Below are 24,768 nucleotides of genomic sequence, written 5' to 3'. Positions count from 1 at the left end.
ATTGAATATTGAGCAAACAAATGGGGTGTCCTTTCATCGGCTCAAACCACTTAAAGTGATAAAGCTAGCAGTTTTGCATTTGAATATATACCAGGGATATCTGTGGGTGAGACCCTGACCCTGAAGTTATTAAAATATGAGCATACTCACACTCCTCTATGATTTGCTTTCAATCAAACATCTGAGTGTGATATGTTAACCGGTGTGAAAAGGCAGCATTGATCACATGTGTAATGTGACTCTCACTGTCGCACCATCTTGGAGACAAACAGCTCCCCTTTTTCAACCAAGTTCTGGACTCTGCATGGATCGGAGTCGCCTGATGGGATGGTTTGCATATGCTCGGCCCAGGGAGTGCCGCTGTTAGAAGGTGTGGCCTGGTTGGAGTAGGTGTGGCCCTGTTGGAGTGAGTGTGGCCCCGTTGGAGTGGGTGTGGCCTTGTTGGAGTGGGTGTGGCCTTGTTGGAGTTGGTGAGTCACTGTGGGTGTGGGCTTTAAGACCCTCACCCTAGCTACCTAGAAGCCAGTATCTGCTAGCTGCCTTCAGATGAAGATGTAGAGCTCTCAGCTCCTCCTGCACCATGCCTGCCTGGATGCTGCCATGTTCCTGCCTTGATGATAAAGAACTAAACCCTTGAACCTGTAAGCCAGCCCCAACTAAGTGTTGTTTTTATAAGAGTTGCCTTGGTCATAGTGCCTGTTCACGGTGGTAAAACCCAAACTAAGACACCTGCATGAATGGTGCATTCAGATACTGAAACATTAAATAGGATTTAGTACCAAAGGCAGGGACGTGAGTACATTCTATTTGTACCATTTCTACCCTACCCTTTGCCACCCCAGCTGCTCCCGTGTGCCCCACACCTTGAATTTATGACCTCTTTTATAATTGTTATTGTTATGTATGTATACACACATGCATATATAAACCAGAGTCCAATTGACATATCTATGTGTATAAATGCTTAGGGCTGACCATTTGGATAAAGCATCTGGAAGCCTCATTCCCGGAAGAGAGGGATTCTCCCTTTCTCAGCAGCAACTGGTTACCTAAAGCTCTTCATCAGGCTGGGCCCTGTGATGCTTTTGGTTTGCTGGCTGATATAATCATTGTCCAGGTCTTATGCAGGTACAGGCTAATATACTGTTGAGATCTGTGGCTGGAGCTTCCCCATCATGACATGGCAGCAGGCACGGCACTCGGGCAGTAGGAGAGAGCTGCATCCTGATGCATAGGCTGAAGGAGAGCAAAAGAGAGCGGGAGCCTGTGCCTGATAATGAGCAATTGAAACCCTAAAGCCCACCCCTAGTGCCGTACTTCCTCCAACAAGGCCACGCCTCCCAGTTTCTCTAATCCTTCTCAAATAGTGCATTCAAACAAGGAGCCTGTGGGGCCATTATTATTCAGACTACCACATCTAGCACAATAAAGGTTTTTCAACCCCTAGGACCTTCGATTTTACTTTAATCATTAATTGCTGAAATCCCGGCCAGTGATCTACCCTATGATCTCATAAAAATGAGAATAGTGAAAATTTCCCTAAAAAAAAAAAATTAAAGAATGTAACTTTGCAACATACCAAAATCGTTTATATGACCACTGTGAGGACACCCGGGCACTGAAGGGTGACTCTCTTCAGAAGCCCCTACAAACGGACATATTATTCTTTTCCTAAGCGCCCATCTGAGCTCTCTCTCCCCACCCTCTCATGTGATGCCTGTGCTTTACTCTGTGTTAAAACACTTCCTTAATCGATAAACCCATCTTTGCTTAATATTGACTTGTCTTGAGGGATTCTTCTCTGTGGGGAAGTCAAGAATCCCAGTTGCCCTTCCGTCAGCCGCTTTAGTCTGCGTCTCCCATCTCTTGAGCTGGAATGGATACTCTACTGGTCGAATGGTTGTCACCATTCTCCCGGTCTTGCTCTGGTTAACTCTAGGGGCGATGTGTTTGTACTCCCATGCTATAAACATGTGCTTGGAGAGATTAAGCATCCTTCCCCTTGCTCACACAATGGAGGAGAGCTAACTTTCCTGCCTGTTCGGCTGGGAAAAGTTCAAGCTAGGTTTTTAATTTAGCTGGGAGACCAGAAACAGTTTTTTTTTTAAACTAATATGTTATTCTTCCTCTAGACTTATATTTCTGAAAGAAATAATAGCCTGCACCCTTAAATGTTATATATAAATCATGCCGTGAATTGCACCATACCCAAACCCTTGAATTAGTTTTTGGTACTTAAAACTTCAAAGAAAACTCTATTAAAAATGGAATCACTTTTCTCATGATATATTTCTTGAGGACGATGATATTTTGACAATTTGCTTCCCTCCTGATTCGTGTCTCCCCCCCCCTCTCCCCACTTGAGGTTCCTCTGAGGAACCAGCAAGGGAGCTGTCCCTTTGGAGTGCTGTCTACAGAGCCAGAGCCGTGCAACCCGGTGAGGAGTTTGCAAAATGATTTAGACATTTGTTTGGGCTTTTAATCTTTTCTCATCTACACGCACCACCAAAATAAAACCCAGTGAAGTATGAACACTATAAATCTGTGCAGTCTCCCTCTCCTCCAGAATATTTCAGAGAGCACTTGACACTTGTAATCAGGGCTTAGAGGCTACCTCCTCCCGAGCTGGCCATCCCACCCCCATTTCCCTTTCCAATCGCAAGGCATGGAAGTGGCAGAGGCCAGAGGGCATGGACTGGGGGAACATTGCTGTCACAAGGATGTAAAGTCTACTTAGGTGAGATGAATGAGTGCGCCCCCCAACCCCCTCACCACAGCGTGCAGGTCTGAGTTAGGACAAGTTGGGAAGGCAGTTAGTAAGCCTTGTAAATTGGATAGTGTCAGGGGGGAGGTTTTTAAACTCTCAGGGACTTTGCAAAAGGGATGGTGGTAGCACAGAGCAAACGCTGTTTGAGGATGTATTTGCGGAGATTATCCAGGAACAGGTGGGGAATTTTAAGTCATTAGGAAAACACTCAGTTTAAAGGAAGACTCTTTGGGAACTTGAGAAAAGAGGGAAACCAGCTGATCAGGATGGGGAAACTGTTTAGTGATGGGCAGGTCCTGGGAGACAGTCGAAGCAGTGTGGAGAGCTGGAGAGAGTTCAGTTGGTCCAGGTCTTGAACTCGATTTCCAGAATTCACATTAACGAACAGAGGCATGGTTGAAATCTTCATGCTGGGGGGCTGGAGACAGGTGAATCTCTGGGGATCACTGACCAGCCTGTCTAGTCTCTGTGGCGTGTTCCCTATCTGGGATTGGATGGTTCCTGAGAATGGGATCTGGTTGTCTTCTTATCTCCACACACGTATACACATGGATGGGTGTGCTACTCACACATGTGCACCCATACACAAGGGTTATGCCCCTTCCCCTTGCGTCCCAGGAGTCCCAATTATAGAAGATAAACAGAAACATGAGCCAAACAGGGAAAAGAGAAAGCTATCACTGCTACTGCTGCGGTCTCCCGCTCCGCTGTGCTCTGTTACTTCTGAAGTGTTGTCTGCATTTGATGCATGGGAAAACGAATGGTCCCGACAGTGGTTTAAATGATAAACCCAATTGATCCCCCAATTGGACTACTGATTAATGCAATTTTAATTAATCCATAGAACTCCCCCAAGTTAACCTGGAACCAAATACATACCTACTGTGTGTGAACAATGAACTATTTTGAAAGTAAATCAAATAGGCACTATTAGGCAAGCTTTGCCAGGAAGGAAGATGCTCTAAAGCAAGTTCTGTGGCGTTTCCAAGAGACCCATCAGTGTGCTTCTCCAGAAGTTAGCTGGGATCTAGCTAGAGGGATGCACTCTGCTTCCAAGTTTCCATCTCTTGTCTTCAGACTTTGAAGGTGACCCTGACTTCAAAGGGCAATGGGAATTGGATATGGTGAGAAGATGGGGGCGGAAAATATATGGGCCTTCAGGAAAAGGTCATTCTACACTGTACAGGGGCTCAACTTGTATTTTGATTAAATTCTTTTCAGCGGGACTTAGCAGCTAATTACTTCCTCAGCTCGGTGCGTGGTTCAGCAATGCTTACTGACACAGAACGCCTGCTGAGGGCGTGGACGCCTCGGGGTGTGTACGCTTGTATTTAAAATTATTAATATTAATAATAATTAACCGTGAATGGTAACCAGGGTGGGCCAGATGGCCTTTTCCTCCTTTCAGAAACTTCTTTATGAATTCAGTTACTCAAGAGGTAGGCGCGATACCACAGATAACAAGTGACATTTGAGACTCAATTACTGGTCTTGGAGTGAAATTTAAATAATTCACTCAACAAGGGCACTCATATCAGATCGCAAGCTCTAGGTAGCATCTGCTACGTCAAGGAAAACTTTCTGTCTGTTGTCATGCTGACTTCGGGCTCCTCCTTGGCCTCACTCCTAAGACCCTCGTCCATTAATCATGGAGGCTCACTGCTATCGCTGGTAATTAGTCTTTTAAGTTGCATCCAGATGGAAAGTATAAATTACTAGAAGTTTCCTGCCAGGCACGAGGGTAGATGATTCATGAGCCCGTGGCATTTCCCTGTTCTCTGTCCCTGATAAGCGGATCTGAAGAGCAGGCGGTTCACCAGACGAACTCCACTGTAACAACTGCTGACTCTCACTTCTGGGGTCTGGAAATACAGCAGGTTGAATTCTTTAATCTCTCTCTGTCCCCCAAGTCTTTGGGTTTCCTAGTGTAGTCTCCTCCGTTATCAGCAAGGCGTCACTGCAGCCACCATCCTGTCTGCAGTGAATAGAGTGTTGCCAGCAGTCTCTTTGCTGTGGAAAGTGTTAAATGAAAGGGGAGGGAGACGGAGAGAGGGAGGGGGAGGAGACATGTTTGTGGATTGAATCTCTCTCAGTGGGGAGTTAACTTTGAATATGTGTATCATTTAACTGTCTTCCTGTTCTTAGAAAGTCAGCACTGGGCTTACTCACACCCACTTCCTGTGTCTTTCCCCCTGTTCTCTTGTCCCTAGATAAGCCGCTGTCATTGCCAGTATCTCCCCACACCTGTATTCAAGCCGCTCACTATCTCTGGAGCAAGCATGACAAAATATCGATAGAACTGTATGGTTATGGCTGCTACACGTGTAAATGGCTAAGGAAGCCCACGCGTGCTCTCCTCAGGCAGGAACGAAAAGCCACCCATCGGCTTATATTTATTATAGGAGTGGAAAGGGAGAGGAGAGAGCTTTAGGCCTGGCTTGGACCTAAATGCTCTCTTCTGTCATCTTTTCTTTCCGGATGACAAGATGAGACGTGCCCCTCTTAGCTAGGCTTACAGCACCTGGTGCTTTTGCTGCTAGCAGTGGAGGAGAGAGAGAGGGCATTCATCGAGCTAAGGAGAGGGAAAGTCTCAGCTCGGCAGGGCCAGGCTTGCGTTCTTATGTAGGGTTGTGATCCAGGCTTGGTCTACTTAAATCTCCTGGGCCGTATCTGAGGGGAAATTGCTGCCATATTGAAACTTAGACGTCGACTCAAAACTGCTCACCTCCCCTCTTACTCAATTTAGGTTCAAGCTGCATTTCTACGCTTAGTAACAGACTTTTAAAAGTTTTTCTTATACTTTATTCTGTTATTTGTTGTTTGTTTGTTTGTTTGTTTATTTATTTATTTACTTTACATCTTGATGGCAGCCCCCCTCTCTACCCAGTCCTTCCCTCAACCCTCCTCCTTCAATCCCTTTCTCCTTTTCTACTCAGAGAAGGGGAGGTCCTGCCATGGTTACCAACCTGCTATGGCATAGGACTAAGTCATGAGGCTGACCCATGACAGGCTTCAAATTGGCAGTTTAAGAGACTAGGCCTAAATCTCTGTTTCCAAGAACTGGGCAAGTCCAGGCCTCAGAAGCTGCCCCGCCATCTGGCCTGAAGCAAAGACAGTGGGGCAGCAGCAGTTTCTAGACTTCCTCAGCAGCAGTTTCTAGACTTCCCCAGCAGCAGTTTCTAGACTTCCCCAGCAGCAGTTTCTAGACTTCCCCAGCAGCAGTTTCTAGACTTCCCCAGCAGCAGTTTCCAGACTTCCCCAGCAGCAGTTTCTAGACTTCCCCAGCAGCAGTTTCCAGACCTCCCCAGCAGCAGTTTCCAGCCTCCCGTGACACAGCAACTGTTCTGTAATGTTCCTAGAGATAGAGCCAACAGATTAAGAGAGAGGTCACCTACCCCTCCCCTAATGTGCTTTAAATTGGGCCTTTGAGTTCACTTGGGGCCTGCATCTTGGAAGATGGTAGACCCCAGCATGTTGAATTTCTGCAGAATAAAACGCTCTTTGCTTTTGCAGACTCTTTGAATCCTGGATATCTTTCTTTGGCTAATCATGGACCCTTACAGTAACAGACATTCTGAACCATTTTTTCTTTACTATCAAGCCTGTGGCCCTGTGTTCCCCCTAGCCTCAGCCTTCTCTGAGTCTCAGAGATGACTGACACTTCTACTTTTTCAAAGGAAGCTGAAGCCAACTAGTGGAGAGTTCCCTTCAATGTCTTGCTCCCTTCCCATCATGCAACGCAAAGGCTTTGTATTTATTCAGGGTTGGTGCCTTCCTCTGTTCTTCCCTACCTCTAACATCCATATACGAAGTATCCTCCTTTTCCACATACAGCCTACTGCCTTCTCCATCTTGGCACCTTCCTCATCACATTCTTTAACTTTCTAATAACACTGTCCTTTGATCCTGTGCCTGTCGCTAGCTATTGCCCTAAAGCTTCTCCTCCTCCAAGCCCAGATTCCCTCGGGAGACCAAGAGTCTAGTATTGGCCAATATGGAAAACCTTATGTTTCTCCTCTTAAAACTCTTTAAGACCCAAGCTCCTGGTTCCTGTAGAGACCTCCAGGCACACCTCACCCCTGCTCCAGGCACACCTCACCCCTGCCCCAGGCACACCTCACCCCTGCCCCAGGCACACCTCACCCCTGCCCCAGGCACACCTCACCCCTGCCCCAGTCACACCTCACCCCTGCCCCAGTCACACCTCACCCCTGCCCCAGGCACACCTCACCCCTGCCCCAGGCACACCTCACCCCTGCCCCAGGCACACCTCACCCCTGCCCCAGGCACACCTCATCCCTGCCCCAGGCACACCTCACCCCTGCCCCAGGCACACCTCACCCCTGCTTTCATTTACCAGCACAGCCATTCACTTTCAGTTTTTTCAATACACGTTATGTCCTATTCTCAGAGTGAATTGGTGAAACATAACTCAGGACTGAGCAGAGGCTGCAATAATGATATGGACTGGGCAGAGCGAAATCAGTAACAAAGGAAGTCCGCAAGAGTTATTAACAAGAATAAAAGTCATCATGGGTGCAAGAAATGATGATGCATTAAAAAAAAATATTACGAACATGCTGGGCCATGGCTATGGGATAAAACTACCAAGTAGAACTGTGCCTTCTGGAAGAAGACCATGGTTACGGTCAATCCCAGGTCCTCGGGGAGAAGGCCAGCAGAGTGACTGACCTGAAAACGATGGCTTAAACTGATCAGAAGCTAAGAGGCAGAAGATCTGGGAGAGTCACTGTGGTTAGCCAGCCCTTGGAGTTGCAGATCAGAGTGAGGAGAATGGGCAGGGAAGGGTGGTGGCTGATAGCTTCCTGCCCATTCCCCCATTGGATCTGGGCACCTCCTTTATTTCTGATCATTTTTGACTAGTAAAGTCTTTCCCACCATTGTTCGTCAGCTGGTTAATAGCTCTAAACTCTCCACTGTAGAGTTAGACGCTTTTTATGTCTGGGTTTTTAATTATCCTTTTATTGGTGTAATAATTTAATCCATGTCTATATGCTTCGTAAGGGCCCATACTTCTCATATCTGGGGACCACGTCGGGTTTAATTCATGACAGAATCTCTGCATTAATCACGGGTCCTGGCACACAATCCTCCAATAAGGCAGGGGTTCATTAAATAACTTCTGAATCATAGACTAAAAATAAATAAATAAATGTGTGCTCTTGTTTAAATGTTTAAATGTTCCACTTTCCAAATTCATGCTGAAATCCTAAACCTCAAAATGATAGGATGTAGGGTCATTTGGGAGGTAAGTGATGAAGGGAGGTCCCCCATTGGTCCTCTATACACTTGATCTCAATCGGACAGTCATGAAATGATGCATTTGTAAAGGAGACCTGGAGTTGGCTTTGGAGGTATGAGCCTGAATCTCAGCTCCTGGGAGGATGATGTGGGAGGGTCACCTGTATTTGTATGTTTGAAACCAACCTGGGTAACACAGCAAGACCCATGTCAATACTGCTACTGCTGCTGCTGCTGCTGCTACTACTACTACTACTATTACTACTACTACTACCATTACTACTACTACTACTATTATTACTACTACTACCATTACTACTACTACTACCATTACTACTACTACTACTACTATTACTACTACTACTATTACTACTACTACTACTACTATTATTACTACTACTACCATTACTACTACTACTACTACCATTACTACTACTACTACTATTACTACTACTACTATTACTACTACTACTATTACTACTACTACTACTACTATTACTACTATTATTACTACTACCATTACTACTACTACTACCACCATTACTACTACTACTATTACTACTACTACTATTACTACTACTACCATTACTACTACTACTACTACCATTACTACTACTACTACTACTACCATTACTACTACTACTACTACCATTACTACTACTACTACTACTACTACTACTACACAATAATAACAATTGTAAAATTATCCAAGGGAGCTTGTTTGCTCCTTTTGTAAGTGAGGACAAAGATTTCATCTGTGAAGAAGGGAACTTTACTCTCACCAAACCCTGCCCTAGCTTGACCTTGGATTTCCCATCTCTCAAATTGAGAAAGAACTACCTATTGCTTATTAACCTTCCAGTTTGTGATGTTTTGCTGCAGAGGCACAAAAAGTGCCAATGTCATAAAAGTGTTACTAGACATCTTGGAAAGCCCCACATGGGATGGTGTATGCTACCAGGGAGATCGGAGTTCCCTCTCAAAGTTCTTAGTCTTATTAATAAAAGTATTTAAGAAAGGATTCAGAAGGAAGTCAAGAACATCTTACTGGAGTTTTAAAGAAAATGCCCGGGTAGGTAAGTTATAAATCTCAGTGGCTGCTAAGAGGAAGAAGACGGAGAAGAGGAAGAGAGAATGCCAGGTCTTTTTGGGTTAGGCATGGGGATTCAGCAAGCAGCCACACAAGATGGGAGGTAGCTCCAGAAAAAGTGCTAAGAAGGCCGGAATGCCAGAAAGCATAGGGAGGTTCTGGTAGAATGTGCTAGAAAGAGACAGGAAGGAAGAAAAAGGGAAAGTCAGAACTCAGAAAGGTAAACGGACCCCTTAGAACCTCATGCTGGATGACTTGGACAGGAATTCCAGGGGTCGCTGCTCTCAGAGTCCAGGGCTGTAACCCAAGAGAGTCCCCTCAACGATTCTCTCCCATAAACCATTTCGTATTATGTGATGGCATATTTATGTAATTTGTCAGTGAAGGTCAGGATTGCTGGGAGCTGTCCTGTCAAGCTTTTCTACTTAGACATAAGCACTTGGACCTGCTGGACCACAGGCCAGAAATGCTGTATATGTCCTAGCTACTTCAGGAGCATTCACCACAGATACCATCGTCACTGCTGATGCAGCCTGTTGGAAGCCTTTCAGGCCACGACAGAAACACCACATCAGTGTCGGTCGACAGTTGGTGAAGCATTATTGCTGAAACTGGAGAAGAGACCATGTTCCTATTGTGAGTGAGGGAATCGATCCTGTGAATATGTGTGAGTAGGTAGTGTGCCCTTCTCCTGACCAGCTCCCCATTCTGAGCTCAAGTTCCAGATTCTGAGCCTTTGACAAGTGCTCACCTCAGGATTAGTTAGGACTCCTAGTCAGTGCTTTCTTTACTCACACCAGAATCTGAGCCTTGCCCCCAACAGAACCCACCGCCACCGCCATCGGCTGCAGGGAGGGTCTTCTCATGCCTGCCCTGTGCCCCCTTCCCATCATGCCCTGTGCCCTCCTCCCATCATGCTCAGCGCTCAGTTCCTTAAAGGTACCAATCTCGAAACGCATAGAACGGACTCACAGATTTCTGCAATTTCAGCAGGATTTGGTTCACTTCTTCCTCTTCACCAACTGTCACTCTCCAGCCACCGTAATTGGTTAATTGATTGATTAATTAATATGCAATCTGCTAAGTACTGTGGTTAGAAATAGATTTTCTATAAAGTTAATGAAGCTTAAGCTTTAGAAATTTCACTCTCTGAACTTTTTTCCAAAGCTCTAGTTGAGGGCTCACACGATTCTGTGTTTTTGTAAACTGTTGTATTGTTAGCTATTATGCACGCTTGGGTAGAGCGGACTCTTTTGCACTCGGATCCCGGGTTGGCTAGCAGCAGACCTTTTGAGATACAGACACGTCGAGTTGAGGATGTGTTTTTGCACATTTTTTTTTGGTGGCTTTTCAAAGCCATTCCCATGAGTATTTAAGACATCACTACTCATCCTGGGTTACAATGGGTTTGAGCCATGCTGTGTTGGGCCTACTGTGAACGTACCCGACACAGTGACATGCAGGTGACATGGCTAGTGTTTGTAAGGTGATATGAATGTGTTCCATAGTGCTCGAATAAAAAGAAGGTGGGCAGAGATTAAAAACAATTTGAAATGTATGGAGCATAACCAATTTGTAAAAAAAAAAAAAAAAGCCCTGTTCTATAGAACAGAAAAAAGTTGTAATTTTATTCATTTGTGAAGATTATTATATTATACCAGTATATTTTTCCAAAGCTCTAGCTGAGGGCTCACACGATTCAGTGATTAATATTAGTTCTTATTAACCGTGGGGTTATAACTGATGTGACTGCCCACTAAGCCTGTAGTTACATGCGGGCTTTAGGGTTTTCAAATCTCTTCCACAAACAGTGTCCGTTTTGTAAAGGTAAGTACCATTCACACAGTTGGCGAGCCATTTAACTGTGAAGTTTCCCAGACAAATCCCTCAGAAATGAGTTTCTATCTATCGTGGAGCTATTTACCAAAGCGTTATTATCATCATCAACACTGATTTAGAGATAAAGATACAGAGACAAGGAAATTAAGTGTCTAGAAGGCTCTAGCAACTGGCAAGCCAGCCTACCGAATCTCCTCATAAAACCGGAACCTTGGTTATAAGAAAGAAAACCAGTAGTGAGGAAACTCATCAAATTAAAGCATAACCTGCTTTTCAAATAGATGGGTCTGAGTTCATGGGACATACAGACAGTACCTCAGTCCTTCTTTCTGGTTTAAAAGAACAACAGTGCATATGCTACCATTTTAGAATTAGAATCTGAAATAGAGATTTTGCTTTATCCTGTTTTCTTGCCAGTTTGTAACATCACTGTTTTAGCTGCTTTCCTATCGCTGTAATAAACACTGTGGTACAAAGCGACGTGGGAGCAAGTTTACTTCGGCTTCTGTTCCTGAGGGATTAGAACCCATGACGGTGGTAGAGGTATGGCAGGTGGAAGCCACGTGGGGTGAAGAGCATGATCAAACATCATGCGCATGGTGGAACCAGAGGCCGAGGTTATACGTTTATGAATTCAAAGTTATTTCTTTCTCATACAACTGTAGCATTTTAAAGACACCAGTGAAGATGACAGGCAATGATTACAATGTGCGTTTCCTAAAACCTCTGTCTGTGGCATGAGCTTAGGGACATGTGGAAAGAGGCGACAAGATTAAAGCCAGTTGGCAGAGCAACGAAAGATTGGGAGCCATATTTTAGATCTGAGTCTCATGTAATACGGCAATGTGAAAAACAGAAATATAGAACCCCCCGAAAAGGCAAGCCCTGTCTTAATGGTCCATAAGGGGTCATAGCTTTACGGTGCTCCATTTTTGAACATATGCCCAGCTTGCTAGGGTACACCCACCCTTAAGGGTAACTGTTTCTTTCTTAATATATCTCTATTTTTTAAAAAAATAAATGCCCCGTTCAGTATGTAAAATTGTAAACAAAGACTTTGTTTCTCATTGTTGTGTACTTTTTTTTTTCTTTTTATTTTTTTCGGAGCTGGGGACCGAACCCAGGGCCTTGTGCTTGCTAGGCTGTTGTGTACTTTTAATGAGTATCTTTTATAATTATAAACACTATGTATTGGTTTTGATGTGAATCATAAAAAATTCATCGGGAATTCTGTGCAGCCAGTAGAGTTTGTCTGTAGATAATATAGAATGTTTTTTGAAAAGCACTTTGTTCTTTGTGTGTGTGTGTGTGTTTATGTGTGTGTATGTGTATGTGTGTGTATATGTGTGTGTGTATATATGTATGTGCATGTGTGTGTGTATATGTGTCTGTGTGTGTGTGTGTAGGTGTGTGTATATGTGTGTGTGTATGTATGTGTGTGTGTATATATATATATAATATGTATGTGCATGTGTGTTAAGTGTGTGTATATGTGTATGTGTGCATGTGTGTGTGTGTAGGTGTAGGCGTAGGCATACTCCTGCCATAGCACACAGGTAGAAATCAAAGGACAATGGGACTCTAATCTATTTTTCTACCTTGGGATCTAGGAATTGAGCTAAGGTGCCTAGATCTGGCTTGCATGACAAGTGCCTGCTTATCCGTCTTGTTGGCTCCAGAATTTTGATGAAGCTCAACTCTCAGTTGTCTTTTTTTTTTTTTTTAAGATTCCACGTATTTATGTATTTATTTATTTGTATGTGTGCTCACGTGCACATGCAGGGCAAGCGGATGTCAAAGAGCAGCCTGTCAGAGTCCGTTCTCTCCTACTGTGTGAGTCTTGGAGACTGGCAGCAAATGCCTTTGCCTTCTGAGCCCCCCAGCCCCCTGCTCTGAGTGATAGAAACAAGTTTTACTCTCTTACGGCTAAGGGATGACTGGGTTACACTCTCCTTCTGTTCACAGAAAACATTCCAACGTCATTGTTGTCTGAAGAGATGATGAGGAGTGTGTGTTCAACAAGTGGGAAACGAGACAGAGTTTGGAAGGACCAGGTGGTCAATTAATCACATGCAATGTTATTATCACTTTTCTGGTTTTCTGATAGATGGTAATTTGTTCCTCAAGTGTTGGGTTTTTTTTCCCCTCCATTATAAATAATGCCACTTTTACCTTGTAAATTTATTTTAAATGGGGGCTATGTGAACAGTGCTGACTTCCAGACCCCACCCTGGAGGCTGTACCTGGGGTTTGTGGTTAGGGGTGGAGAGGTGGGATGCTCAAAGGGAGGTCCTAGTGAGGTGACTGCTGAAAGAGGACACACTTCAGCTGAGGTCTGAGAATTCTGGAGTTCTCCAGACAAACTGCATGCTGTGGGTGGCTCGCCTAAATCGAGGGCTTTCTTTCTAGTCTTGTACTCACATCAGGACTTAGTGCTTCCCGGGTATTCACTGCTACACGTGGTGTCTTTGTGGTGAAACTGGCTTTGTAGAGAGGGTATGCAGTCAGCAGCATCCTGTGCATCGAATTCCTGAGGTGAGAAGCAGCTGGGGACTGGAAGCCCAAGGACATTTGTGGCTCCTGGTGCAGTGAGACTTAGGTGGGGGGGCATCTCTGTGCATCAGTAGAGAGCCCAGCTTCTTTTGGGGGGAGCTTCTCTTTGGTGTGTAGGGTAATCCGGATGGTGGGTGTACCTCAGATGTTTTCCCGTAGAGTTGGCAGCTGTAGAGAGAACCAGAGCCCAAGTGAAAGACCAGGGGACCACCTTGTGGTGACTTCTGCTGGGAGATGGATTTTGATAATTTCAATTGCTAATTCAGTAATAGTATATTATGTAACTGCTATGTGCCGATCATATTCTAAGACCGTTGAAGAACATAATGCATTAAAATAAACTCCACAACCTCCACAACAAAAACATCAAATTTTAACTTTTATGGAAGAGAGATATATTTTTTTTGGAAACGACAAGAACAAAGGAAAATCTAGGAAAGGAGGGTGGAGGTGGGTGGGTGGAAGTCATTCCCATGGGCCTATAGGCTCCCTGGCAGTGAACTTGTAGTTCCCAAGTGTCACAGTGCAGACTCAATGCAGACTTTTCATGGCTGTCGGATGTGCAGCTGGGCTTGTTCTCATAGAACAATGAAGCTCACGCTGTGGACCCTGAGATACCGAAGGTGCAAATGCTCACCGTATGGCGTGAGCTCTGCGGTGAGCTGGAGAGAAAGCCTCAAGGTTTTCAAAGGAGAGAATGGCAGGGTCAGGCTGGTAAATTGATCTGGGTCACTAGCTTCTCTCTGGGCCCGAAGTAGGGATGCCAGGAGAGACTGTTTAAGGGTTTTGAGGTAGAAACGGGGGAGCCGGAAGTAAAGGCAAGGTTCCATGTTGGCCGGCACTTGGGCAGTAGAATCTGCAGAGCTCAGAACCTACACGATGGAGGATGCAGGGCAGGCTCTGCATAGCCAGGTCACCAGAGTAGTGGGCTGTAAGGGTGATGGAAACCTCAGATGGCAAAAGAGTCAACGGTGCTCGTATGTAGTTTCGGGTGGCAGGAATTTCTGTCGGAAGCGGCCTTTTGGGACACTTGATTTCTAAGTCTGCTGTGGAAGTTCCAGGGGCTGGAAGTCTTTGCTGTTACTCGATATAGGTGTTTCTTGGACACAGGACAGGCGTGAGCTTGCTGAAGAGATTGAGGTTGCCTGAGGAGGATGGCAGTCTAAGGATGGACACCAGTCACCGTGCATGGGTCTAGACAGGCACAGAGAAGTGGGCCCTTAAAGGAAACCCGAGGGAGGCCAGGGGAGTGAACCAAGTTGCTCTCCATCAGTGTCCCAGAGGGGAGGCAAATGTGGAACTTCTGAGGTGGTTTTATTAATATAAGAAATGTTTATTAAACATCGGCTGTGCTTTGACTCCCCCACTAATTACTCGGTGACTGGCATTAGGCGCCCAGATGGTTGTACTGTTGAAAACACATGTGATTAACTCCACAATGGAGAGAAATGGCTGAGAGAGGAAGGTCCTCTGGCCCTCAGTGGGAAGGCACGAGACTCTGCTCATGCGGTGGGCAAAGCTATGTTGGAGATCGCCAGATGGGAACCCCGCAGAGGCGCGCGGTAAGCAGGTGGCCTGGGGACCCGAGCTCAAGGCCTGCTGCGTGGCATCTATCCAGAGCCATCCGTGTCGGGTGCTTGGCTGGCGAGCGCAGCCTCCTGTAGAAGCCTCAGAATCCTTCCTTAAGCCACGAGGAGGCTGTGCCTTACCCGTTTCTCCCCCAAAGCAGCCCGTGCAATCTGTTCTGATGCCACTGAGCCAGTGGGGGTTGGGGCAGGGGGAGGCGCCAGAGCCGAGCTGCACCTGCTGCGAGGGGATGTCGAGGAAACGATATCCTACTTTGGGAAAGCCAGACAGAGACAAAAGCCTCACTGTTAACACAGAAGGAGTTTAACTACCAGGTGCTAGATGAGAGGACATCACAGCTCAGGTCATAAGCCTTAGCCTCATCCGCAAAATACATTCCCAGACAGCTGTGGTTGAAAATGTTGCCACACAAAAAGGTAAAATGAGCTAAGGAAAACAGTGGCCTAAATTATATGGAAGAGTTTCAGAGGACATATCGATACTTCTGTCTGTCTGTATGCCTGTCTGCCTGTCCACTCACCCATCATCTATCTATCTATCTATCTATCTATCTATCTATCTATCTATCTATCTATCATCTATATCTGTCTGTCTGTCTATTATCTCTCCTTTATATGCACATTCATCTATTAACCTGTCTGTCTGTCCCTCTGTCCATCTGTCCATCCATCCATCTGTGTATCATCTATCTATCTATCTATCTATCTATCTATCTATCTATCTATCTATCTATCTATCTATCATCACCTATATCTGTCTATTATCTATCTCCTTTATATGCAGATTCATCTATTAACCTGTCTGTCCATCCATCTGTCCATCCATCCATTTGTCCATCCATCCGTCCGTCCGTCTGTCTGTCTGTCTGTCTCTCTCTCTCTCTCTCTCTCTCTCTCTCTCTCTCTCTCTCTCTCTCTGTCATATCTCAGGAAGGGATCGGTACTTTTGTTACAGAGAAACTCCTAAGACTGACAGGCTTTGTTCTTTGCCTTTTGCCTCTGGTGCACAGGAACATTTCCTGATCGAAAGGGTATGCACCCCACACCCCCTCCCCCTTCTCATTTTCTATCCAGGACTCTTCTTCAGTGCTTTGTGGAGGCACGTGTTTGCTGTTGTAAAAATACTTTCACTCGATCTTCAAACACTTGTGCTCCAGGTGCTATCTGCCATCTCTGTTTTGTTACCTAGCGCCTGGGGATTTTGTTGTCAAAGCTTCCCGGTAGCAGGACTGGGGTGTGAACCAAAGCAGGGCTTTCTGGGGCCCCACTGCTCCCGTCTGAGCGCTGAGTTTTCTGCAATTCACACTATGCTACCTAACGATTTCGGATTTGCACCCCGTGCCTCCTAGGCAGTTCTACTTCTGAATCAAGAACTGGGTTTTGGAGAAATGATGAGGTCGGGGTCTCAGAATGTTGCCTCTGCATTCAAAGTTGGAAGGCGAGAGACCATGAAGTCTATGGCTCAGCTGCCTTCCTGTCTGTGTCTCTGCCATTAAAGATCTCTCTTCAGCCTCCAGGCTGGGGGTGAGATGGACGGAAACAGGTTCTACGGACTGCAGAGGCAGACCAGGTCATCAGACCAGTGTCATGAAGGCAGAAACAGAAGACAAGCACCGAGTGTAGGCTATGTATGCCCCTTAGGACTTTTGACGTGGATTGGGGATGGTATCAGAATGTAAAAGCCCGCGCATTCGCACCAGCAATCTGAGTGGAGCTGTTCCTTCTGGGGAATGGTTTTTGCTGACAGCTGGCAGCTTACCGCTAGTTAGAGACCACTGCCTGCCTTGGCCATACCTGACACCTTCAGTTGCGTGTGTGCGGGTGGGTTGGGGAGGGGTGTAATGACACTGGCAGGTTTGGCAGATTTCTTACTGCTGGTTTATCCTTGGGTTTGTCTTGTCCCTTGTTTTTGCTTCGTAAGCAGTACTTCTCAACCGGATGCTGCAACCCCTTACTTAATACGACCCCTCGTGTCCTGGTGACCCCCACCAACCACAACATTATTTTCGTGGCTACCTTCTGCTGTTTTGCTGATGTTTTGAATCATCCTGTAAATATCTGTGTTTTCAGATGGTGCCAGGCGACCCCTGTGAAAGGGTCGGTTGGCACTCGGAGGGGCGGAGACCCGCAGATTCGGAACAGTTGTTAGGGCATCCATTCAAGAGAAGAGTTGTCTTTTTATCTTAGTTCTCGCTAGAAGTCTGTTAGGAGGCACAAGGAAACTCACCAGCGGCTTTGAAAAGAACATTTCCTTTGTTATTTCTTTAGAGGGGTGCGAAGCCTGTTGCTTGCTAACTGTCTGCCTGGGATTGCCACATCTTCCGAGACAAAGTGCTTGCTTTTCAGGTCGAGCTCATGGTACAGAAACCCTAAAACCTGGTGGAAATTATCTTCCTAGTGGTTACTTGATTTGAGTTCTTGTTGGGTGGAAAAATGTCTTAATTTACACCCCCTACTGCCTTGGAAACCCTATAGGGTCTTAACAGATATGGCCGCAGTTTTCTTTTTCTCCTGCTTCCATTTGCAACTGAATGCGTAGTGTGATTTTGTAGATCCAGTGGCTAGAGATTGGCCGGCTTCCATCCCCATTTAAAAACAACCATTGGTACCTCTGCTGGAGGGGGTGTTCAATTCATCATCTCTAAATCTGCCCTTCTGAAAGATTTAGTGACCAGATGTCCAGGATCAGTGAGGAAGATCTTGCCTGCCAGAGTCAATATTTTTTCCCTATCATCCTGCTGGCCCAGGGATTTGAAAATCCCCATTAAGTCTTGCGAGCTGTGGATGTCTCCGGTAGAATGTTGCTAGCCAAATTCTGGGTTCCTAGGTCAACCCTGCTGCAATATTTGACCGTTTTGTTGTTTTTGTCGTTTTTTTGTCTTTATTATGTCTTTGTCTTTTAAAAATTAGCTCTTTTTTTCTTTTTTAAATCGTATTTTCTAATCCTTCCAGTTGGGCCCATTTACGTTTCTTCTTGTCCTTGGCCTTGTTTTCCAGTAGAACTATTTCTGTGGTTGGGAAAAACAAAAAACAAAAACCAAAGCCTGTCATCTGAAGGCCTCATCAAGATACAAGGCCCCTTGCTGGTCTTATACTTCAGGCACTGTAATAACAGACCAGCCTCACCTGTGAGCCTGTAGGAACTACAGCTCTGCTTTCTGCTCTGTTCCAGGCCTCCTGGTTTCCGGTTTATCTCGGCGAGGGCCCAGGCAGCTTGCATGTGTGTGAAGGTTTAAGGAGTTCCTTTCTAACCAGAGGTGCAAAGAGCCCAGCTCTCCCTGGCGACTTTGACGTAGTGAAGATGATTCAAATGGTTTCGCTGCCTTGCTGTCCTGTGTTGGGGAATGGGATCCAGAGTCAGAGTTGGCGTCCTAGTCCCAAGCACATGACTCTAGATAAGTGGCTAATTTTAACAAATACTTATTTTCATTATCTGTACCAGTGCCTGCCCTCCTTACCCACCTTTCCTCAGCAGAGCAATGGAGCTCTTATGCTGTGAAGATATATTTCACCGGGTAAAAAAAATGTGCATCACTGTGATGCCATGCCTCCATGGACTAGGATATTTGAATACCTAATTCCAGTTCGTGGCACTGACTGGGGAGGGTAGGGGGTGGGGGAAGTGCATCACTGGGCGTGGGCTTTGACAATTCTAAAGACTCACGCCATTTCTACCTCAGTCGCTGCTTCCTGCTTGTGGTTCAAGACCTGAGCCCTCAGCCTGCAGCTCCTGCCACTGGGCCTCTACTCTGCCATCGTGTCGCTCTTCATATGGGAGCGCAAGCCAGATAAACCCTCCTCCCTGTAACTGGGCTGGGTCGTAGTGTTCGATCCCTGCGACAGAAAGTTAACTGTCCACTTAGCGAGCAAAGGTCAACGGAATACTTGTGAGAGGAGCAGCTGTCGGGATTTCACCCGTGTATGCCGGGTGACACATTTCACCAGGCAACCTGATGCCTCTGTCTCCTCTGTGGAACAGACCCTGCCCTAGATGGGAGCCTGGTGAGCAGGTATCCTGGCCCTGTGATTGGCAAGTACCTCTAAATGACAGCCTGCCCATAGGAAGCAAGGGGTTCCCACTGGGCTTTCGAAGTTGGCATAACTCTTCTGACTGTTAACACGCTCATTCTCACGGACCCAGAGAGTCAGTAAAACGTTACTGTGCCCAGCCACCAAGAAGCTGAAAAGCTGGGGAATCCGGTGACCAAGCAGATTCCGAAATTCTGTCCAGGTGACAAGGACAGTTCCTATCTCATAACAAAGGACGGTGGTCAGCTCTCAACTTTTCTTCCCTAAGGTGGAATTTTAGCCTGAGAAACAATTAGCATTTTCAAATACCCCCTCTCCCCTGGACCACTTTTCTATTTCAGAATGAGTTCAGAGAGTGTAAGATTGACGAGAGTCATTGTGGTCATGACTTTTCGTTTTTTTTTTATGAAGCAAACTACATCCATCCAGAACAAGAAAGACAGAATGCATAAGCCTTCAATCCCTTCGCCTCCCATCCATCTAGCCACTGCCACCAATATAATCTCCCTGAAACACTGCTTTACCATGTCACTTCTCCGCCCGAGAATTTACAGTCATTTCCTATTTCCTACTGGGTCAAGTCTAAATTTATCTGCCAGGCTTTCAAGGACCCTCATACGTCGGCTCACTGTGTTTATCCAATTTTAGTTTCCTCCACTTCCCAGGCAGAACTCTGTCAGTCAGGCCTGCCTCTGAGCTGTTTCCCCTGTCCCAGGCCTGCCAGCCTGTCTTCCAGCCAGCTTGCCCGAATCTCGTTCTTAGTTCACTCTCCTACGATGTTGCCTCTAACTTGTCAGTTTTCTGAATTCCATTACCCATCAACACAACACCAAATTTAAAAGTAAAATTGCCTCCTATAGGAGGTTGAACAGTGCGTGGACTGGATCTCCATCTCTGTACGAAATACACACAATAAACCAACTTGGAAGAAAGGCTCATTTGACGCACGGTTTCAGAGGTGTCTGCCCATGACTGCTAGCCCTGTCGCTCGGTCTTGCTGTAGCACAAGAGTCTTGGTGGGAGTGTGCGATAGAGGCTTACTTAAGCTGCTCAGGGTGGCAGGAAAGCCAGGAAGAAGAAAGGAAGGGTTTGAAGGTTTTAGTCATATCTTTGAGGTCATTGTTCTTTATGATTTAACTTCCTTCTCCTACGCTTTATCTTCCAATGGTCTATCTTTCCCAGGGTACCATAGCTGGTGACTAAGCTTTTAATTAATGGGCCTCTGGGGTATTCTAAAGCTTAAAGCTAAATGGTGGGAAATACTGTCCCCTCTAGATCTGCACGTTCCTGAAATCTTGGAATGTGATCTCCTTGGTAAACAGAGTCTTAGCAGATATAACTGACGTGACTCAGAGGCTAAATCCAATAGCTAGCTTTATGATAAGAAAATTTCTGTATGCGGACTTACACTCTATGACTCTTATCACCTTTTATTTTCCAATCCCCCATGGGCTGGCTCTGCTTCTGCCCAAGGGGTATTCAGCCTGGTGAGTTTGCAGGATCTGGATCTCAATCAGGCCGAGTAAGGGAGAGATCGTCTCCGGGCAATTTTGTCAATGTTACAGCTCTATTGTGGGAAGTACAACTCTTCTAGATGATATTCAGTGAAATCGTTCTCTTTATTCAGGGGTAACAAGGGCTGTAAAATCCTTGGGGAGTAGGTAGGGGTTTGCAAGGAGAGCATAATTATTGGCTAAGGCTAAGATGTTGGGAATGCCTTATTTGCATGAGGAGGGATTTCAGGTACGTAAACCTGTAATTTGGCTAATGGGCTGGGTGACCTCAAGAAGGGTGGAGGTGAGGGTTATGCAGAACTATGTGCACTGGGGCATGCAGGACTGGGACAGGGAAGGACCTTACTCCTGATGGTCTCAGGATGGGATTTTGGGGTTTGGATACGCCTCGCTGGACCTCACTCTTCCTTGGTCGCACAGCTTAAGTGCCTCACAATCCCCCAAAGGTAACCTAGCATATAATATGCGTGATGGTATCACAGAATAATATTCATGTTTACAAAGATGTCATCATGCATGCGTGTAGGTTGATGTCAAGGCGATACAGGATTGGACAGTAGAGAGTGGGGCGGGGACAAAGTTTTTGTAAGGCGGGAGAAAGGGGAAGGAAGGGGGTCCACGGAAGGGGATGGTTCAGATTTAGGTGAACCTGATCGATTTTATCGTGTCTAGGTGGGCGGTTTATATCTTTATCAATTGGCAGTGAATTTATTGTGCGGATGAATTGTGGATTGAGAATTTAACATGTAAATCTAAATGCTAAATTACGAGTTTCTGGAACTTTGATTTTACCAGGCTAAAGAGGACAGTGTGTGAAAGAAATGGCTGAGAGGCAGTTGGAGTGTGTGGATCTGGTTCTGTTGCCCTCTCAGAGTGAGAACGCGCAGGGCCCACAGAATGAGGTGTGTGTGTGTGTGTGTGTGTGTGTGTGTGTGTGTGTGTGTGTGTGGTGTGGTAACTACCGCCTAGGGGACCTCGTGGAGAGGGCGACTAAAAGGGAGTCAGCTGGGAGTGGGTGGCTTGAGGATGTCGTGTCAGAGTGGCAGCCGGAGTGAGCAAATTTAGCTCGCAGGAACTGATAGAAAATGTTCCTTTTTAATTTTTACCGAAATTCATGCTATAAATGATGCCATTATGTCAATACGCTGTTTTTATTACCCACTAATCTAGTTGGCACATAGGTTGGTTGTATGATCTGGCAATTGTGAACAAACTGACTTAGACCCGAGCTTGCAAGGGTTCCCTTTCTACGGCCTCCTTGGTAGCACCTGTCGTATTTCATCGTCTGATGACAGATCTGTCCTGTGTGAGAAAAGTGTCCCACTGTGATTTCATCTTACATTTCCTAATGATTAGCAATGTTAGTCACTCCCCCTCCCCCATATCTATGTTGGCTGTCAGTAAATTTTGAAGATCTTCTATTCATTTCCATGGCCCAATTTGAAACTGTTTTCTTTCCTTGCTGTTGAAGTTTTTGGCTTTTATTTATTTATTTATTTGTTTGTTTGTTTGTTTTGGTCTTCTTTATGTATTTTGGATATTAATGGCTTGGTTGCTATGAGACAGTAGCTGCTCAGTCCATGGTGTTTTACCATTTCCAACCTCGTGCCAAGGTCCTGAAGGGTTCCTGGAGAGCTGCTGGTCTTCAGCCCACATTGGAAGGCCAGAGAAGCAGGCTTATGATGATGATATAGGATGCCAGTATTGGTGGTAGAAACCATGGCGTAGATCAGCCCACAGGTAAGGTATAAAGACAGTCAGGCAAAAAGCAAGGTCCCCGGGGACCTTTTCATACCCATGTTACTGTGAGAAGGTGCTATGAGTTTGGGGAAGGTTCTATTCATGTTTCTGGGAAATTCTCTTATAAGCCTTCCCAGAGGCAAGTCTCTAAGTTGGTTCCAGATCCAGCAAAGTTGCTAACTATATTGATCACCAAAGTGGTTGGCAGTAGTCAATCACATTCACTAATAAATTGACCGTGCCCTATTGGGATCTCCTCCAGAGACCTTACCCCAGTCTAATTTCCCAATACCTGGATTTTTGGATGCTAGGCAAACATACTGTCACTGGTCTATATCCCCAGCACTTTTTGAACTTCTAATTTTTTTTTTTTTGGTTCTTTTTTTTCGGAGTTGGGGATCGAACCCAGGGCCTTGCGCTTCCTAGGCAAGCGCTCTACCACTGAGCTAAATCCCCAACCCCTGAACTTCTAATTTTTAAGATAGGGTTTATTAAGCTGCCCTTTCTGTCCTGGAACCTACTCTGTAGCATAGGCAGACACTGAGCTTACTATCTTCCTGGGTGAGCCTACTGATTAGCTGGGGCTAATAGGCCTGAATTTAGGTTTATTAAGGTTTGTGACGTGTGCTGGTTTCACTGTAATGCTTTTTCTAGTTTTGATACTGGCATTATACTGAGCTTATAAAATATGTCAGAAGAGGTTAGAATATATATCAGTGGCAAAACATTTTCTTAGTATACAAAGGCCTCAGTTTGATTCTTACCAATGGGATAAAAAGAGAAAGGAAGGAAGGAAGGAAGGAAGGAAGGAAGGAAGGAAGGAAGGAAAGAGGAAAGGGTTGGGAATGTTTATTCCTGCTTTGTTTTCTGAAATACTTGGATTGGTTTTCAAGTTAGTTGAATATTACTAAATGAAATGTTTGGTAGGTTTACCACTGAAGTTACATATGCTTTGAAGGTATTATTTTAAACAAACAAACAAACAAACAAACAAACAAACAAACAAACTCATGGATCAGAGATTATCTCACAACGCCTACCCCTAGCTGAGGAACTATCTATCCACAGCTGATGGCTTCTTGGAGAGGGAGAGTCACTTTTCCTTGTAGGTTTGGCAACTGTTAGGTTATGCTTCAGTGGATGGCTGCACACCCATGGTTACTTTGCCATGTAACCCCATGGTCTTCCCCTCATGATAGAACCCAGGCTGGCCTTGAACTCACAGATTACCAGTTCTTTGTTTTATAGGAAGATTTTAAGTGACAGTTTCAGTTTCTTCGCTAACTAGCAGGCTAATTAGGTTTTATGTTTCTTCTTGGCTCATTTTAGGAAGGGTTATTTCTTGAAGAATTTGAACGTTATTTGTGGTTGTCATATTTACTGAGACGGTTTTGTATTGCCTTTGTATCCAAAGGTAGGGCTGTTGCTGATCAGGATGGCTCTTCTCTAGTCGGTGAGTCAGTGCCCTTCTGAAGGAGGTCCAGATATACCGTTAGCTTCTTGTACATTCTTTGTGCCCTTCTAATACAAGGAAGGAACGGGTCTAAACCAGATGCTGCCTGTTGGTCCCTTGATACTCGATTTCCTAGCACCCTGAGCTATGAGCAATAGAATTCAAAAGTTTCTGAGTTATTGTCTAGGGTATAGAGCATGGTGAAAATAAACCCATTCGTTATTTCATGCCTGTACTATGTTCCTGGGTGTTCTAGAAATGTTTCTGTTTGGGGATTGTTTCCTGGGCCCATTGAATGGATATTTTCTTGTTCAGTATACTAGAGATTGTGTGAAGAGACTGCATATTTTAGTTTGCTTATTTTCTCCAACCGGTCTTGATACATTCACACTACAAATGAAGCAAGCTGTGCTTCCTGCATAAATAAATGTCTAAGCAAATGTCCCTGTGCGATATTTCTTTATGGTCTTAGTTTGGGCTAACTTTTCCCTTCCTCTTCTCTATCTCCTAGCACCATCTTCCTGCTCAAACCTTCCCACCCACAGCATTCCTCCTTCTTCTTCATGTTGTGCATTGAGGTAAAGAGCAGCGATGTGTTCTGTGTGTCCTTGCTCAGTAGTCAGTCTAGACTGTGAGTTGGGAGACACGGAGTTGTTCACTGTGCTTAGCAAATATACAATAAACATGTGTGTGTGTGGAATGGATGATCAAAGCTATATCCCCACAACCAAAGAGTTATCTGTATCACACACACGCACGCTCGCACTCGTTCACACACATGTACACACATGTACACACATGTACACACACGTTCACACATGTACACACATGCACACACATGTACACACATGTTCACACATGTTCACACATGTACACACATGTACACACATGTACACACACGTTCACACATGTACACACATGCACACACATGTACA

General features: G+C 45.3%; 1 long non-coding RNA gene across 1 annotated transcript; it reads right to left on the bottom strand.

Moving 5' to 3' along the window:
- Window positions 1-3,029: 3,029 nt before the first annotated feature.
- LOC134479770 (uncharacterized) lies at window positions 3,030-10,023 on the bottom strand. Its single transcript, XR_010053494.1, has 2 exons — window positions 9,871-10,023; window positions 3,030-4,777 (listed from the first exon to the last, which is right to left on the bottom strand). It is a non-coding gene; the product is annotated as an uncharacterized LOC134479770 (long non-coding RNA).
- Window positions 10,024-24,768: the final 14,745 nt, after the last annotated feature.

This window comes from Rattus norvegicus, chromosome 7 (assembly GCF_036323735.1).
Source record: "Rattus norvegicus strain BN/NHsdMcwi chromosome 7, GRCr8, whole genome shotgun sequence".
Lineage (NCBI taxonomy): Eukaryota > Metazoa > Chordata > Mammalia > Rodentia > Muridae > Rattus > Rattus norvegicus.
The sequence above is the reverse complement of the archived record's forward strand: the minus strand, read 5'-3'. Positions and strand labels throughout refer to the sequence as shown.